The 17314-nt window shown below is 31.1% G+C and overlaps 1 pseudogene; it reads right to left on the bottom strand.

The window, feature by feature from the left end:
• Nucleotides 1–396: 396 nt before the first annotated feature.
• Nucleotides 397–17314, bottom strand: part of LOC113376357 — a 222190-nt pseudogene continuing 205272 nt past the window's right edge.

Raw genomic sequence — 17314 nt, 5'->3', positions numbered from 1 at the left:
GGTGAGCTTTTTAACAAATTTTTAATCTTTACATCAACATGCCAGCTTCTATCATAAATCCAAGTATAGCACGTTCCCATATTACACGGTACGCACATACCGTGCTGTTGGAGGGTTGATTGTATAAATATATGAAATTATAGAAATACCAGAATATCAATAAATGAAGGCAATGATTAATCAAATCAATCAATTCGATCAAATAATCAATCAAAAAAAATCTACATGGTGTGTTTTCAATAATGGAGATGCCTGATGATAACACGTATTTGAATGCATAAGAAATAAAAAGTTGCATATACATTTATGTACAAATTATGCCAAAAACTAACATTTTTCGACATCAAACAAGCAGTACAAAACAAAATGACCACATCAAGATACTATTAAATTATCTTACCTAACTCTGCTAATTTCTATTGTCGAGTCTTCAGTAATTGGATCTGCTGATATGTTTGTTTCTCGATTGTGAAACAGGGCACCTATAAGATGTATCATGGTCATTACTAAACGCATCACGTTTCACAACATTATTACATTATTACATTCCGTGACAGTAGCAAAAGAGCAGTAAATACATGCATTGTATTTGTATTTCATTTGATTTGCCACATAATAACTGTCATCATTACATAATTCGATTTATCTAATAAAAGAATATTCAAGAGCAGCTTATGCAAATGCGTGCAAATATCAGTACGATTATTGTATTATGACTAAGGCTACCGAGGATTAGTGGATGAGCATGGTCGGTCCATGTCCACTCGGACAGTCTGATGTCAAGCAGTAGTGACATCGGTTTTCACTTGAAAATATTTAGCAGTTGGGGCAATAGCCTTAGGGGGCGTCCATTAATCATGTGATCAATTTTTTAGGGATTTTTGCCTCTTGGTGGTACGTCGTAATATTTAGAATTACCTTCCTCTTCCCATTAAAAAATCACGTGTATTTTTGGTTACGTAAAATTTTCTGAACAAATTTTCCGAATTCAAAAAAAACTCAAAATTTTTGTTCTTTTTGAAAATTGGTTCAAAAATAGATACACGTGATATCTTACTAGACCCCTCTCTCTTCAAGGTAATTTTTTGTTATACCCTCGCTCTCCCTGAAAGCCTCACGTAATTAATAGACGTTGCCTTATTTGATGCTTCAATAATAATTGTAATTAATTCAATTGTAATAATAAATTTATCGCATAGAGATAGGACAACCATTTGGGTTGCCATCTATAAGGACCTTACACGTAGTAGTGCATTATTTATCAAATCGAAAAAACTTACAAGTCATATTATCGTTAAAATCGATTTATAATGTATACTCTTAATAATGCATATACAATTCAATTACTTCAGATAAAAGTCTTGATATTTTATTTTGCATATAAATATAAACTAAAATTAATTTATTCAAGATTTCTGATTTTCCAACAATGTATCATACGATTTATACAAAATATATACTAACAAGGAGAATATCAGGTTTAGTCTTCTGGGATTTTGATGCAACTTCGCCTGGTGATGAAGTTGATAGTAAAACAGAACAGTTTAAAATATTATAGGCCTACGAGAAGTGGTTTAATTATAAAAATTAATGAAAGTTTTAAAAAATGAATTGCATTTATAGATTTGTTTGAAATATATTAATTTCTTCAAATCGTGCGGTCTATTTAATTATAAAGATTGATTATAGGCTATGAAATAAGAATTTTAATGTCCATGAATAATTTTTTGATTTCGTGAACTTTTAAATTCAGTTAACGACATTGTTGTTCTGTATCAATGTTTTTACGAAAAAATCTATTTTCCGCAGACCTGTTGGTCTTGGTTTCACAAAATTCTGAATCTCTCTCGGCTTCTAATAGCTGTATACGCTTTCGATTAGCGTTGATAAATATCTCCACAGAATAGCTCTATAGGTTACTTGAAACCATTATTATTCGTTATTAGTTATCGTTCTGTACATCAAACATCAAACATTAAGCATCTAATATTGAACATGCAATATTTACATTAGTTTTCAAAGAATAATACTAACTTACTATGATGAACCGGTCGCTGCACATACGATCGTCTTTCTTTCTCCGACGACCGCACTCTCGGGCTATAACCGCGGGCTGAAATATCAATTTCATATAAATTATATATTTTAATAACAAATTATTATATTAATAGATAATTAGTTATTCAATATTCAATAATCGATTCAAATTAAAAGCGTAATTAATCAGTTACTAATTGCATGCTAAGAACTTGATTGCTACTTAGTCTATATGATGAGATTTGAATAATCGAGAAGGTTGATGAATAAGAAATAAACTAGTGGTGTATGGCATCGTGCCTTAAGGCAAATTGCTGGAACTTAAAATTAAAAAATACCTAATATATCATAATTTTAAAGTAAAGGGTCAATTATCAAGTCAACAAGATACAGAGAGTTAATACAAGATTTCGTAATCCTTCAACAAATTTTCATTTCATAAATTTCTTCGAAAACGAGTCTCAATGACAAAATATTCTCATACAAACGTATTAAGTAATATCAGCAATAATCAATTTGCAATTATAATGACGTTTGCATTTAGTTTTATATTACGTCGTAGTTTTTGTTTATTTTGCAAATGAGCTAAATTGACTCATCAAGTCAAGATTGAATGATTGCATAAAAAACTATGCGCAATTGTTTTATCTAATTCGTTGAAAAAAAGGAAAATTAAATAATTAGATTAAAACTTAAATAGTGTTTTGCAGAAAAAAGTAGGCTTTTATTTAAAAAAATTAGCAATCATAAATAACAATAGCTATCTAGAAAAACTTAAACAATTAGATCTTATCATGTAATATAGTGACTATATATTAAATGCTATAATTATGTCGTATCATTTTGTTGTATGTTTTTTGAATGATTTTCGAAACAGTTTGATAACCGGTTATAACTATTAGAATTCTTTGATTTATCGATAACATTATTTGCTATCGTACATTTCATTTGTTCAATTTATTCAATTTGTTAGTTTACAAATAAAATCAATAAACGTAACTTATCGCCTGATATCGAAATAATCAACGACATATTATAAACGGTTTTATGTAGAGCATAAAATTCAAATAAAGATAAAAATTGTACGACAAATATTACATACGAAAACGTAGATGCAATCGATTTTGACGTCTTTGATTAAAATCAAATTACAAATACAATTTTACGGTAATAGAAAATATTATAGAATATAATATTGTAGTACATATATTTACAGGGTGTCCCAGAACTCAACGTCAAGCCGAACCGAGGTTTTAGGTTTTTTTTTACTCATTTGTTTATTATAAACCTATCAAGTATTTCACTATTTTACAATCGTGAATATGTGCGCCAACTTTTGATGAAACTTGCCAACACACTTTGTTGCATTTTTTTAAGAAAGAGCTTTCAAAATTGATCGATTTTTAAAATTTTAAATTCATGGGTCAACAAATAGTAGTCATTCTTAAAAACTTGGAGCAATTGTGTAATGATTTTTGACTAACGGTGGTTATTTTCGATTGTGGATCCACAACTTAAATGAATAAATTATTAATAAAAATAAACCGCATATTTAAACGTAAAATGGTCACATTTTCACCAAAGCTCTAGGTTGCACTTAAAAAGCTCATAATTTTCAAACTACTTGAGATATCTTTTTCTATTTTTTCATAACAGTTATGATCAAATCCATCCCGTAGAGTTAAAAAAATGACCTCACGTAGTTTGAAAGTTATGATCTTTCAGATGCAACCTAGAGCTTTGGTGAAAATGTGACCATTTTACAGTTATGTTGTTAATTTTATTTCCATTTAAGTTTTGGATCCTTAATCGAAAATAACATTTTTAGGACCACCTTCAAATATCATTACACAATTGCCTCAACTTTTTAGGTATTAAGACTTTTTGTTGAACTATGAATTCGGCAAGTGCTATTTGTGTTGATCAGTTTATCAAAAGTTGGCACATTTAGTCAGGATTTTATAACGAAAATATGCTTGATAGTTTATAATAAAAATGAGTAAAAAAATAATAACTTAAAATAATTACTGTCACCCAGCTTCGACTTGTCGTGAGTTCTGGGACACTCTGAAAATATAAAGTTTTACCTTGTTCCCCGCTCGGAGTATCGCTGTCGGAACCCAAGCTGTCATACTCTTCAGTTTCGCCTTTGAAAGATTTCGATTTCGATCGAGATCCCATTCCGGAAGAAGCTCGACGAATCTATCGAAAAAATATAACAAATTAATTATAATACAAATCTGAAGGTCTTATTATAGTCGTTCATACACTAGAAACAGATAAAAACTGAAATTTATTAAGTCTGCACAATTAATCGTGATTGTTATTTATTCTCTATGTTTTTTATATTTGCTAGATGTGCACTAAGGCTACATCGTAATTTTTTTTAAACAAATTACCTGTTTCGTCGATATTGTGTCCCTCGAATCGTAAACGCATGATCGCATCGAATTCGCAGACATGTTCTCTTGCTCTGGTAAGTGGAATGTTGCGTACGGATAAATGTCCTCTGAATACCTATGAATAAAAAAAAAATGTCAAGTGAAAATCTAGTATTATACTGCTTGATACCGAGACTGCCGAGGGTAGAATCGAACCTAACGTTCTTTGCCACTACCTCACGAGATGTTCAAATGAAAAAGGATAAAATAAAATTGACCCTAAGGCAACTTCATGCGACACTCACTATACAACTTTTGCGTACAAATTTAATTTTGAATTATTGCATAATATATGTGTTTGGGGTCAATGTTTCATGAAATTTATCGCCCTTGAATATCTTCATAATATTATCAATAGTGATAATTTTTTCTTTTTTTATCCATATGAAATTCAATATAAGTGAGTATTTACTAAAGATTAATGCGAGCTGTTTCGCTATCGGCAAATTTATGAAAAACGATAAAACTATTCTAGACACTTTCATTTTATAAAAATGGCAATTGTACAGAAAATAGTTCTTTTTTAATTTTCAAAAACTTATCTTCATCTATTTTAAAAAAATAAACGTAGATAAGTGCGATTGTAAGAAGAAGCACTGCGTTTTTGAGAAAACATCGAAGGAAATAAAAATTTGGCTCCCATACATACACACACTCATGAATTTTTCACTTTTTAAACTTCCCGTAGGGTATGTTATAGTAATAGCAAAAAAATAAAAATGAAAATTTTTGTATATCTTTATGTTTCAAGGTTTTTTGAATTTTTTGGCATACTTTAGAAAAATGAATATCTGTCTACGAGCACGGATAAGCCCATTTGAATAATTCAAAAAACATTCAGTTTTAATAGATGGGAGACATGCTGATTTGGTTTTTGTAAAGGCAAGTCCAGCCGTTTCGAAAAGAAAAATGTGCAAAATATGGCATTTCAGTTTTTGAGAGAATGGAGCGTCCGATCTGAATGATTCAGTAGTGCATGACATCGTGCCTTAAGGTAATTTGCTGGAACTTCACGTACCATAAACTAAATTATTAAAAAAACTTTGAAAAAATTAGATTTTGAAGAAATTTTGAAATTTTTGAAAAAAATTGACTTTTTTAAAAATTTAGATTTTTTATATATTGATTTTTTTGAAAATTTTGAATATTTTTTTAAGCAATCGCGCTGCATAGCTGATTTGGAGTCTAAATATCAAAGCGCGTAAGCGCCGCGTAGCATCTAACATGTAAACATTTGTACGGAAATGTACACAAAATTTTTACAAAATATAATCTTTATAAAATATCTGATAATACAATGTACATAATATGTCTAATGTTTACTTTTGACAGCCAAATGGCATTATTTTTCACTTTTTTATTGGATCTCCGAAGACGCTGGACTTGCCCTTACAAAAATTTCACCGGTTGTTCATTTCGTAAATACAAGTAAAATGTTTTTTCAATTATTTAAATCGGACTCTCCGTTATCTCAAAAACTTAAAAACCATTTCTGGCACTTTTAGCTCTGTATCTCCGAAACGGCTAGACATGCTTTTGCCAAAAACTAATCAGCACGTCTCCTTATCAATAATCGAAAGTTATTTGAATTATTCAAATCGGTTGATCCGTGTTCGCAAAATCGTCGACGAAAATTTGTATTCGCACACATACACACGCACATACACATACATCTATTTTTTTCTAAGGTATGCCAAAATGTTCAGAAACCTCTGAAACGTAAAGATTATAAAAAAATTCTTTTCAAATTTTTGCGATACTATACTTACCATACGAAAGTAAAAAAATTTCACTCTGTTGTGTTAATGAGAATGAAGAATCATATTTTTTTGAAGACAGGTCCAGAAAAGGTTTAAAAAAAGCAATGCGCGGTCAAAAATGAGAATTAAAACATATGCACCATTAAATTACAAATAATTATTATTTTTTACAATAAGTACAAACTTTGTTCCAATTTCTTTGGGTTCACTTATATAGTTCTAACATATGCGCTCTACATTTTCAACAGTATGGATTGACCGACTCAAAAGTCGATTTTTATCAAAAAGATCCAAATTTTCATAACAATGTTATTTTCTTAAAATTTCATAAAAATTAAAAAAATTCCGTTAAGTTGCCTTAAAGCACGATGCTATGCATCATTGGTTATGTCAAACGATTCAGAATGACTTGAAACGACATAAAAACCAATAACCGGATTTCTGGTGTAACCCTATTCTGAAGTTAAAAATAGAGATATTTTCCTCCCCCACTTACTCCGGTATCCTTTCCAAGGCGTTGTGTCCCTGCAGGGGCTCTGGGCGAGGGGGCTTCCTGACCGCCGAATAGTATTGTTCCCTCTGGGCGACCATTTCCTTGTCGTTAACCGTGATATGCGGTCGGGAAAGTCCTTGGCTACCACGACGCATGTTCAGCCGACGGGCATCTGAAAATTCATACAATCATACAATTAAATGAATGCCGAATAGCCTTCATCAATGATAAGAATTAATGTAATGTAATGCAATTAGAAATCAGCATCGAATTATTGTGTAATTTAATTGCGATGCGGCAGTTAACACCGCAACCTTATGATTGTTTTTACATACTTAAGAGATCGGTAAAGGTCAGCACAAATATCGGCGATTAGTCATCAGAACAAGTTTATTCGGGATGAACAGAATACATGCAATACTCAATAAATAAATGCTTAATATCATTTCAAACTCTTGTTGAACTTCGCAATAAGAAATCGAAGAACGATGATCACTATTGATCTTTCGGTGTCTAAACAGTAATAAACAGTTGAAACCAATGAATGGAACTGAACGTTGTCGAAAAGCAATAATCGAAAGTGTTCTGAAATAGGTTGCATCTTCGAAAATATTGAAAGAAGTGCTGAAAAACAAAAAATTTTTTTTCACAACTTTTTTGATATTCTCAATTTTTAAAAAAAATAGTAAAAATCGGTCTATAAACGAGACTCTGAAAAAATTTCAAGTAATTCGGTCTAGTAGAAGTGAGAAATCGTGGGTATCGTATCAAAAAAGACAGTTTCGAAAAAAAACCGTATTTAACCCTTTGCACTCCATGAATCCAATATTTCAATAGTAAAGTGGCGCAAATAAAGCGACAACGGACTGCAAAGAGTTAAAGTTTTGCGGAGAAAAGAAATAGAGAAGGATTGTCGTGGTCAAACAGCTATATCTTCGAAAATAATTTAAATTTTTGATAAATCCTCTTATGCACATATTTTCAAATAGTTAACTTAGAATATATCAAAAAAATTCTTGAATTAAATTGCTTTTTACAAACTCTAAGCCAGAATACCCCTTAATAGGTAAAATAATGTAAAAACGCTGCTTTTTCCTTCACATGATGAAAAGGACAACGAAAACAACTCATGTTTTTTGGATTAAGTCTTATAATCAGAATAAGTAAAAAATTCTATATTTTTTTATAGACTTACTGAATTTTAAGCAAATAGCCACACCAATCATTGCAAGTAAAACAATGATTATTGAGACTATCGTAGGAGCAAGGACACTTGCGTCTAGATAAATGTTTCTTTCATCTTGAGACGTGTCTGGCGAAATCCCATCGGCATCCGAATGCACTGAAAATAAAAAAAAACATAGTCATAATTTTAATATTTAATAGTAAATATCCAAGATTTTTTTTATCACAAAAATTAACGTGTACTCTTCTATAAACTTCAAAATTCTCATATCGTTTCGTAATTTGTTGAGTAAAATTCTTGATGTAATACTGCACAAGTTCCATAATTCTATTTATAAACGGCAGACATTTTTTTAAAATTTTGTTCGCACACAATAGAATTAAAAATAATTCCGTCTGCAAAAAAGTGTTCTTTTGTATGCTTTACACAATGATCTAATTTCGTTCAATTACAAAATTAGCAAAAGTGCTAATTATTCTTACATATTTAATAACTGTTAATTATTGCCAGTCGGTCAAAGAGTAAATCTTTACAAATGATCTAGATTATGTAAATTATAGAAACGGAAAGTGAATTTTTGAAGAATATTAAATGTAAGATATTTTTGTGTTTGATAATATTATATAAAAATATTTTGAGAGATTTCGTGCATTTCTCATTTCGTTTAATGGTTGAAATCAGAGTGAATGTGTCGTTTTTTTTTTGAGCAAAAGTATAACTAGCGGTGTATGGCATCGTGCCTGAAAGGCAAATTGCTGGAACTTCCCGTACCAATTTTTTTTTTTTTTTTTAAAAGATTAAATTATTTTTTTAACTTTGAAAAAATTAGATTTTTGAGAAATTCTACATTTTTGAAATAAAAAGACTTTTTTGGGAAAAAAAACTTGAACAAAAGGTTTTTTTTTTATTTTGAAATATTTTGAACTTCTTTTTAAAGCAATCGTACTGCTTTCACACTTTCAAATCCAAAAACCGCCAAATGGCATTTTTTTAATTCTTTTTACTACATCTCCGAAACCGTTTTGGCACTTTTCACCCCGTATCTTTGCCAAAAACTAGTCAGCACGTCTCGTTATCAATACGAATCGAATGTTTTTTGAATGATTCAAATCGGCTGATCCGTGTTCCTAAAATCGTCGACGAAAATTTGTATCCACAAACACACACATACACACACACATTCATCCATTTTTCTATGGTATGTCAAAATGTTCAGAAACCACTAAAACTTAAAGATATATAAAAATTTTCATTTTCGATTTTTTTGCGATAACTATAACTTATTCTACGGGAAGTTAATATTTATAATGACAAAAATTTAAACAAAATGTGAAGAAACATTACTAAATAATAAGATAATGAGATCTAATATTAAATCTTGCAGATCGCATGCAAGTACCAACTCTAATAATTAACTTCTATTAATTTAAATTATAAAAATATCTATAATAAATATATGCAAAAAAAAGTTTATTTAACGAAATATTATGAATATATTATATATGAGGACACTTTTTTAATTAGTTATTTAATATGAGTCAATTAATTAGGTCGTGCTCAAAAATCTCAAAATTCACAAAGGAGGAGGGAGTCTAGTAAGATATCACGTGTATTTATTTTTTACCTGAATTAAAAAGAAACAGAATTAAAAAAAATAAATGAAAATCATTGCGGTGAAATATCACCGCAGGTCACCAAATAAGAGGAAGTTCCAAAATCCTTAAAAAGCGATCACCTAATTAGTGGACACCCCCTATTTATTTATGTTTTTTTAGACAGATAAGTGTATTTAGTTGTGCATTTACCATTCAAATTCTCAAAAACAGATTTTAGGCCTGCACAACGTCCTCGTATATCTTCAGATTGTAATACAATTATATACTAGACATACATACTATAAAAAAATCTAAATAATGTCTTGTCCTTCCTCTGAAGACTAGATAATTATTCTAAGGTGAATTATATAATATTACATAAATATAATTATTACATTTATCCGGTTGCAGAGTCTCGAAGAAGTATTCGGCCTGCGTGGCGCCCGCGTTGTTGTGGGCCGTGACCCTGAGGTCGTAACCCGTCGAGTGCGCCAGGTCCACGATCGGGAAGTGAGCCTGAGGCGATATATATTCGATACTAATATCCAGTCGCTGCTGTGCGAATGACGCTTATATTGCACCTGAGGAAAGGAAGAAGATATATTTAGAATATTGTATATGTGACATCATACACCTAAAAACATTGCTTCTGATGTAGAAATAATATTTGCTATGATTTGAAGACCTTGCCTTGTAAAAAGTATCATTGCTATTAGAAAAAATCTGATAAAACATATATAAGGGTTGCTTTCTAAATAATGCAAAAAGATTAAAAAATGTTGTCCAAATAGTTCATAGAACTTCCTAAGTTCTGATTGCTGTTCCAAACATTAAAAAAAACTTATATTTTGTTCATACGTATTTTCATATTATTGTATTGGCCATGAAGACAGCGATCTTCATAGCATTGAGCTTTTGTACCCAAAGGATTCATCGCTCATTTTCAATAACAAAAGTCAGCGTGGTAACATGAATAATAAATAAGTCCTCCTGAAAACTCCTCCTACACGGTTATTCAAATTTTGATAAATCTGTTTGAAGTTTGTTAAGAGGAATTTTTAAGTTGTGAATGATCATAAAACTATAGTATTAGTGTAAAAATAAATGAAAAAGATTACAAAAAATAACATATCATTGTTCGACATTGAAAATATTTTAACAAATGAGAACTGTCATCTGCCAAAAATTTCAATTCACTATGAGTCTAGACAATATCAAAATATAATATAATCATGATTATGAGTGAGGAAAATGTAATGTGATAATATTATTGCCGAAAAGCAGCTGAGATGTGCCAAAAAATAAAATAATGTGAGAGACAGTATAAGTTTGGCAGATGAAACATGACTCAGTTTGATATATCAATTTTTTTAACTAATGCAGTCTTACTTTACTAAATTATTCTAAAATGCAAATAATACTTATTCAAAAAATTACTTAGAAGTGTCAGAAATTAATTTGTTTAGCATTGGATATCGAATATTTAGTTAGTTTATCGTTGATTGAATAGTGCATATATAAACGGGATTTGACATATTAATTCACTTATAATATGAATGTAAGTAATAATGTAAATTAAATTATTAGTAAGAAAAATTGAATTTAACCAATTAACATTATTGAAACAATTATTTTGGGTGGATCCAAAATGATTTGCATTTCACAGTATAATTGTGGATACAGGACAACGTCTGTCGAGTCAGGTCTAATTCAATGCCGCTAGTTTGAAAAGCATTCAGCATTTAATATTGTCACATTTCATATATTTTATATCAAATGATTAACTTAAGAACTATGACCCCGAAGACAATGCGATAAAATACTCATTACCTCGCGGGTTATAATACCATGATACCTAAGCGCATTCTTAGTTTTATGAACACAACAGGGCACGCGGCTCGGCAACGGGTTTCATGCATATGCCCACTACATTTAACAAGTTAACTGCCTTACACATTTTCCATTATTTCGATAATATATTCAAGTAATCTTTGAAACTTATAGAATGAGTCATACAATCAATGGAGGACATTGATGAACCGTTGAGAGAAATAATTGATTTTTTTGATTAATTTTATATAAAAATATTGTAGTAAACTTTGAAATAAAAGCAAAACATTTATCGTAAAATTTTTCACAAATAATAATACTTCTGCTTTCTAATTTTTTCTTCTGCCATTTCCATTCGAGAATTAATATTATATCGGGTAGTTCGATTTGCATATTATTACTTTTACACAATTATATAATTAGAGCTATTCACACTTGAACACAATTTCATTGTTCTGTATCTTTGATGTAATATTTTTGTATTTTCTGAAAAAAAAAAAACCGTATACCTAAAAGGTCATAAACTGCCTGTGAGACGAGAAAGCAAAAGCTTCCTTCCCAAAGCAAAATGCAGTAGCAGATTTAGTACCAGTTAGGAAGTCGGATATGACAAATCCGGCGAGACAACTCCACTCGGATTCATTCCGAGGGAGGAGTTGCATCGGAGTTATAACTCCGGAGTGAGTTAACCATCTCTAGTATATAGTATATACCCATTGAGGTAACGACTATATATATTATATTTTATGATTGTCAACCAAATAGCTCATAGAATATAACTAATGTTCTGATTGTTATTAAAAAAATAAAAAAAGACAAAAAAATGTTCTGACTGAGTCGAATCGTCTGATGATACAGAAATGATAGACCGTGATATAGAGATGTTTGTATAAAGTAGCAGCAATGTTATCATTAATAATTCGTCACAATCCATGTTTCTTGAAATGATATATCTTATCCGCCGTCGGTCGAGTGACTATTATTACCCCCGATGTCAGTGAACGTGTTGATTCAACAAACTTGATATCATGTATTGTGTACACAAAGCAAATAAAAGGCAAATTGCTCACCGTGAAATACATGATCGGACATCCGCCGTCTTGCCACGCGGCCAACTCGAGAGTCGCCGAGGTGGTGTTCGGCCTTATCAGGTGCTGCTTTCTGGGCGATATCGGCTTGTTGCCTTTTGTACGGGCACCTCCACCGGGCTGGCGTTGCCGCTTCCGATTTTATTGAACGCTGAAATGGAATGAAAAAAAAATTAAAGTATTAAATTTTATAAAGTTAATTTATAAACTAGTCGTAAAAGTTGCTGAAACTTTCCGAATCATTCAAATCGGACGCTGCGTTCTCTAAAAAACTGAGTCACCATAATGGCTGGACCTGTTTGCCAAATTCTAATCCGCACGTCTATTTATCAATATGATCAATCGAATGTTTTTGAAATATTCGAATCGGTTGATCCGTGTTCACAAAATAGTCGACAAAAATATGTATCCGAACGCACACACACAACATACATCATTTTTCTAAGGTATGCCAAAATGTTCAAAAACCTCTAAAACGTAAAGAATGTTCACAAGCACGCAAAGATAATAAACAAAACCATCTGAAGCCTTGTCTCATATTTTTTATTTTTATCATATAAACATTGAATGTTAAAATTATTTATTTCAACTTATAGAGAACCTTAGATTTTTTTTTAAACTTCCCGTAGGGTAAGTTATAGTAATCGCAAAAAAATCGAAAATTAAAATTTTTATATATCTTTGCGTTTCAGAGGTTCTGAATATTTTGGCATACGTTAGAAAAAAATGAATGTATGTGTGTGTGTATGTGCGTGTGTATGTGTGTGTGTATGTGTGTGCGTGTGTATGTGTGTTCGGACGATTTCGGGAACACGGATGAAGCGATTTGAATGATTCGAAAACATTCGATTCGTATTGATAAGGAAACGTGCTGATTAGATTTTGACAGGTCTAGCCGTTCCGAAGATATGAGGCAAAGTGCCAAAAACTCAGTTTTTAAGAGAACGGAGCGTCCGATTTGAATAATTCAAAAAACAATTTTACTTGTATTGACAAGAATTGATCAATTTTCACAAAGGCAGGTCTAGCGGTTTCGGAGATCTAATGAAAAAAGTAAAAAAAAAGCCATTTGGCGGTTAAAATGATCATTAGACATATGCTCATCAAATTATCAGATATTTTATAGAGATTTCAACAATAAGTATATTTTTTTTACATTCTATGGGTTCCGTACCAATGCTTATGCGTTACGCGCGCTTTGACATTTCGTCTCTATGCAGTTCAAGCAGTACGATTGCTTTAAAAAAAGTTCAAATTTCCAAAATATGTCAAAATGAAGAAAACACTTTTTTCTTTCCAAAAAAATTTTGTTATCAAAAAAAAAAAACTTTTTGTCAAATTTATAGTTTTTCAAATATCTAATTTTTTCGAAGTAATTTTTTTCAAAAATGTTAATCGTTTTTAAAAAAATAATAATTTTTGGTACGGGAAGTTCTAGCAATTTGCCATAAGGCACGATGCCTTAATTGCCTTAAGACAGAATTCCATTACAGCTAGTTTTAATTTTTATTCAGTGATTTTTAGCACCAGCCTAGCTAGCAATTTTGTCTCACTCTCAATCTCAATCACAAAATCAATTACCAGATGTACATATCACTAATTCATTAACCTCCTTATCCGCCTAGCAAATTGTCTTGAAATTCATTGCCATACACGACTAGTTTATTATTTCCCCATACCAGTTTAATTATTAACTAAGTTTCATTGTCACCGTTAAATTGTTTCTTTTAATGATACGAAGAGACGATCGTAAAATGCGCTTGGGAGTACAGAGGCCACATCGCAATGTTAATTTTTTTATGTTGGGCTGAAGTGGCGCGCAACGGTTTTGGAATAAGGTAGGAGAATAACTTTGACCTTATCTAGGTGATTTGTACTTTTTTCTTTTTTATATTTAGCCATATGTAATTGAAAACAAATAAAACGTGCAATGGTGCATGTTATGCATTTTTTGTGAACTTTTTTTTATTGAATTAGTTTTATTAAAATTGTTTTACTCTAGAAATATTATACCAACCCGAGTATGGGTTGCTTTAATAAAGTACCGAGATCGAATGCCATAACAGTGAATAAAACTAGCTGTAAGTGGAATTCTGTCTTAAGGCATTAGGGCATCGTGCCTTAAGGCAAATTGCTGAAACTTCCCTACCAAAAATTATTATTTTTTTTAAAAACGATTAACATTTTTGAAAAAAATTTACTTCGAAAAAATAAGATTTTTGAGAAACTATAAATTGGACAAAAAATTACTTTTTTTTGAAAAAAAAATTTTTTTTTTAATTTTTTAAAAAAAAATTTTTTTTTAAATTTTTTTTGTTTTGAAAAAATTGTTTTCTTTATTTTGACATATTTTGGAAGATCTGAACTTGTTTTTCAAAGCAATCGTGCTGCTTTAACTGCATAGAGACAAAATATAAAGCGCGTAAGCGCGGCGTCGCTGTCTAACGGGTAAACATTGATACGGCCCATAGGAAAATAAACAAAATTTATACTGTTGTTAAAATCTCTATAAAATATCTGAAAATTTGATGTGCATATGTCTAATGATCATTTTTGACCGCCAAATGGCATTTTTTTTACTTTTTTCGTTAGATCTCCGAAACCGCTAGACCTGCCTTTATGAAAATATGATCAATTCTTTACCTTGTCAATACAAGTAAAATGTTTTTTGATTATTAAAATCGGACGCTCCGTTCTCTTAAAACTGAGTTACCGTTTTCGGCACTTTTTGCCCCGTATCTCCGGAACGGCTAGACCTGCCTTCGCCAAAAACTAATCAGCACGTCTCCTTATCAATACGAATCGAATGTTTTTTGAATTATTCAAATCGGTTGATCCGTGTTCCCGAAATCGTCGACGAAAATTTGTATCCGCACATACATACCACACGCACACACACCCACACCCACACACACACACACACACACACACACATACATCCATTTTTCTAAGGTATGCCAAAATGTTCAGAAACCTCTGAAACGTAAAGATATATAAAAATTTTCATTTTCGATTTTTTTGCGATTACTATAACTTACCCTACGGGAAGTTAAAAATTATTCATAAAAACTAATATGCACATATAAAAATAAAGATTTTGAAGAATCAAAATAAAATCTATGCAACATGGTTAAAAAGAGTATGTAAAAATACTTTGAATATTACAGATATAATGTAAGTGGCTAAATGCCGAATGCCGAGGCCAATAAAATAAAATAAATTAATTATTTTATTGTTGCTATTACTACGCACAATATAAAATTATATCCGTTTGCAAATATTACATAATAGAACACAATAGAAATTAAATATTCAAGGTTGCTTTTATAAAATTCACTAATATTGCATAGTTGAATAAAAGTGCAGAGACAATTTTGAACCGACGAATAATGCAATTCGAACGCCCTTTTGTAAAAAAATAGTTCTCTGAAATAAATAATAAATATAAATATTAACTAGTGGGGTGCATAACATCGTGCCTTAAGGCAAATTGCTAAAACTTCCCGTACGTTTTTTTTTTTTTTTTTTTTAAAAAGATTAACATTGTTGAGAACAATTCACTTCAAACAATTTAGATTTATGAGAAACTATAAATTTGACAAAAAATTACTTTGTTTTGACATATTTTGGAAATTCTGAACTTTTTTCAAAGCAATTGCCGTCTAACGGATAAGCATTGGTACGGAACTCATAGGAATGTGAACAAATTTATACTTATTGGTAAAATCTCTATAAAATACCTGATAATTTGATGTGCATATGTCTAATGATCATTTTTGACGTCATGAAAATTTGATCAGTTCTTTATCTTTGTTAATACAAGCAAAATGTTTTTTGAATTATTCAAATCGAACGCTCCGTTCTTTTAAAAACTGAGTTACCGTTTTGGCACTTTTTGCCCCATATTCAAAAAGCCTCTGAAACGTAAAGATATATAAAAAAAATCATTTTAGATTTTTTGCGATTACTATAACTTGCCCTACGGGAAGTTAAAAAATTAGTTTTTTAAGAAATTTTAAAATTTTTGAAAAAAATTGACTTTTTTGAAAAATCAGATTTTACTTTGTGTTTTGATTTCTTTTCGAAAATTTTGAACATTTTTGTGACTTTATTAGTATAAATTGCCTGAGAGTAATTTATTACTCAGTATGGTACTCTGAATTGTGTAGTCTGAAAATAGACCTCAGCTCCTAGTTTACCTGCCAGCGTAAACTGGTACTTGGTGCCGCATTGCAATCCTTCTAGTACATGTGAATGGCTCTTCTGTCTATCGTGATCTCTTCCCAGTCTGCGAATTCCTTCTTGTACGACAAGAGATATCCGCGAACGGGGGCGCCGCCTCTCTCCCATCTTCCACTGCAGCTGGACACTGCTCTGGCTGGAGCTGGTCGCCAGCAAGGCGGGCGGCGACGGCGGCACTGTTCAGATAATAATAATTGTCGGATCAATTACAATGACATATATCGGAAAGAATTGATAATTGTTATGTGGTATTGGTATTTGAAATGAACCGTGAATTATAATGAAGTATATTTGAAATATTAAGTTTAAATTCTTGGTTACGGCAAGGTCACACTTATGATGGTCAAAATGTTACTATAAGCACTATTAAGATCGTGCCAAGATATTCCCGACATGGTTGATTCATCAATGGTTGATTCAACCGATACTCTCACAATCATTGAAAAATTAAGGGAAGCCCTTAAATACAAATGCACAAATTGATCAACATCCAAAAGAACTGATAGCGAGTCTTTACTACACCACTTATAATATAAAACTAACAGTGGGGTGCATGGCATCGTGCCTTAAGACATTCCTAGAACTACTACCCGTACCATCATTAAACAGTCGAGAAAATAATCACGGTGGTAAGTTGTAACA

Source organism: Ctenocephalides felis, unplaced genomic scaffold, assembly GCF_003426905.1.
Source record: "Ctenocephalides felis isolate EL2017-DRISC unplaced genomic scaffold, ASM342690v1 CF-g0.4_SCAFFOLD_01886, whole genome shotgun sequence".
Lineage (NCBI taxonomy): Eukaryota > Metazoa > Arthropoda > Insecta > Siphonaptera > Pulicidae > Ctenocephalides > Ctenocephalides felis.
The sequence above is the reverse complement of the archived record's forward strand: the minus strand, read 5'-3'. Positions and strand labels throughout refer to the sequence as shown.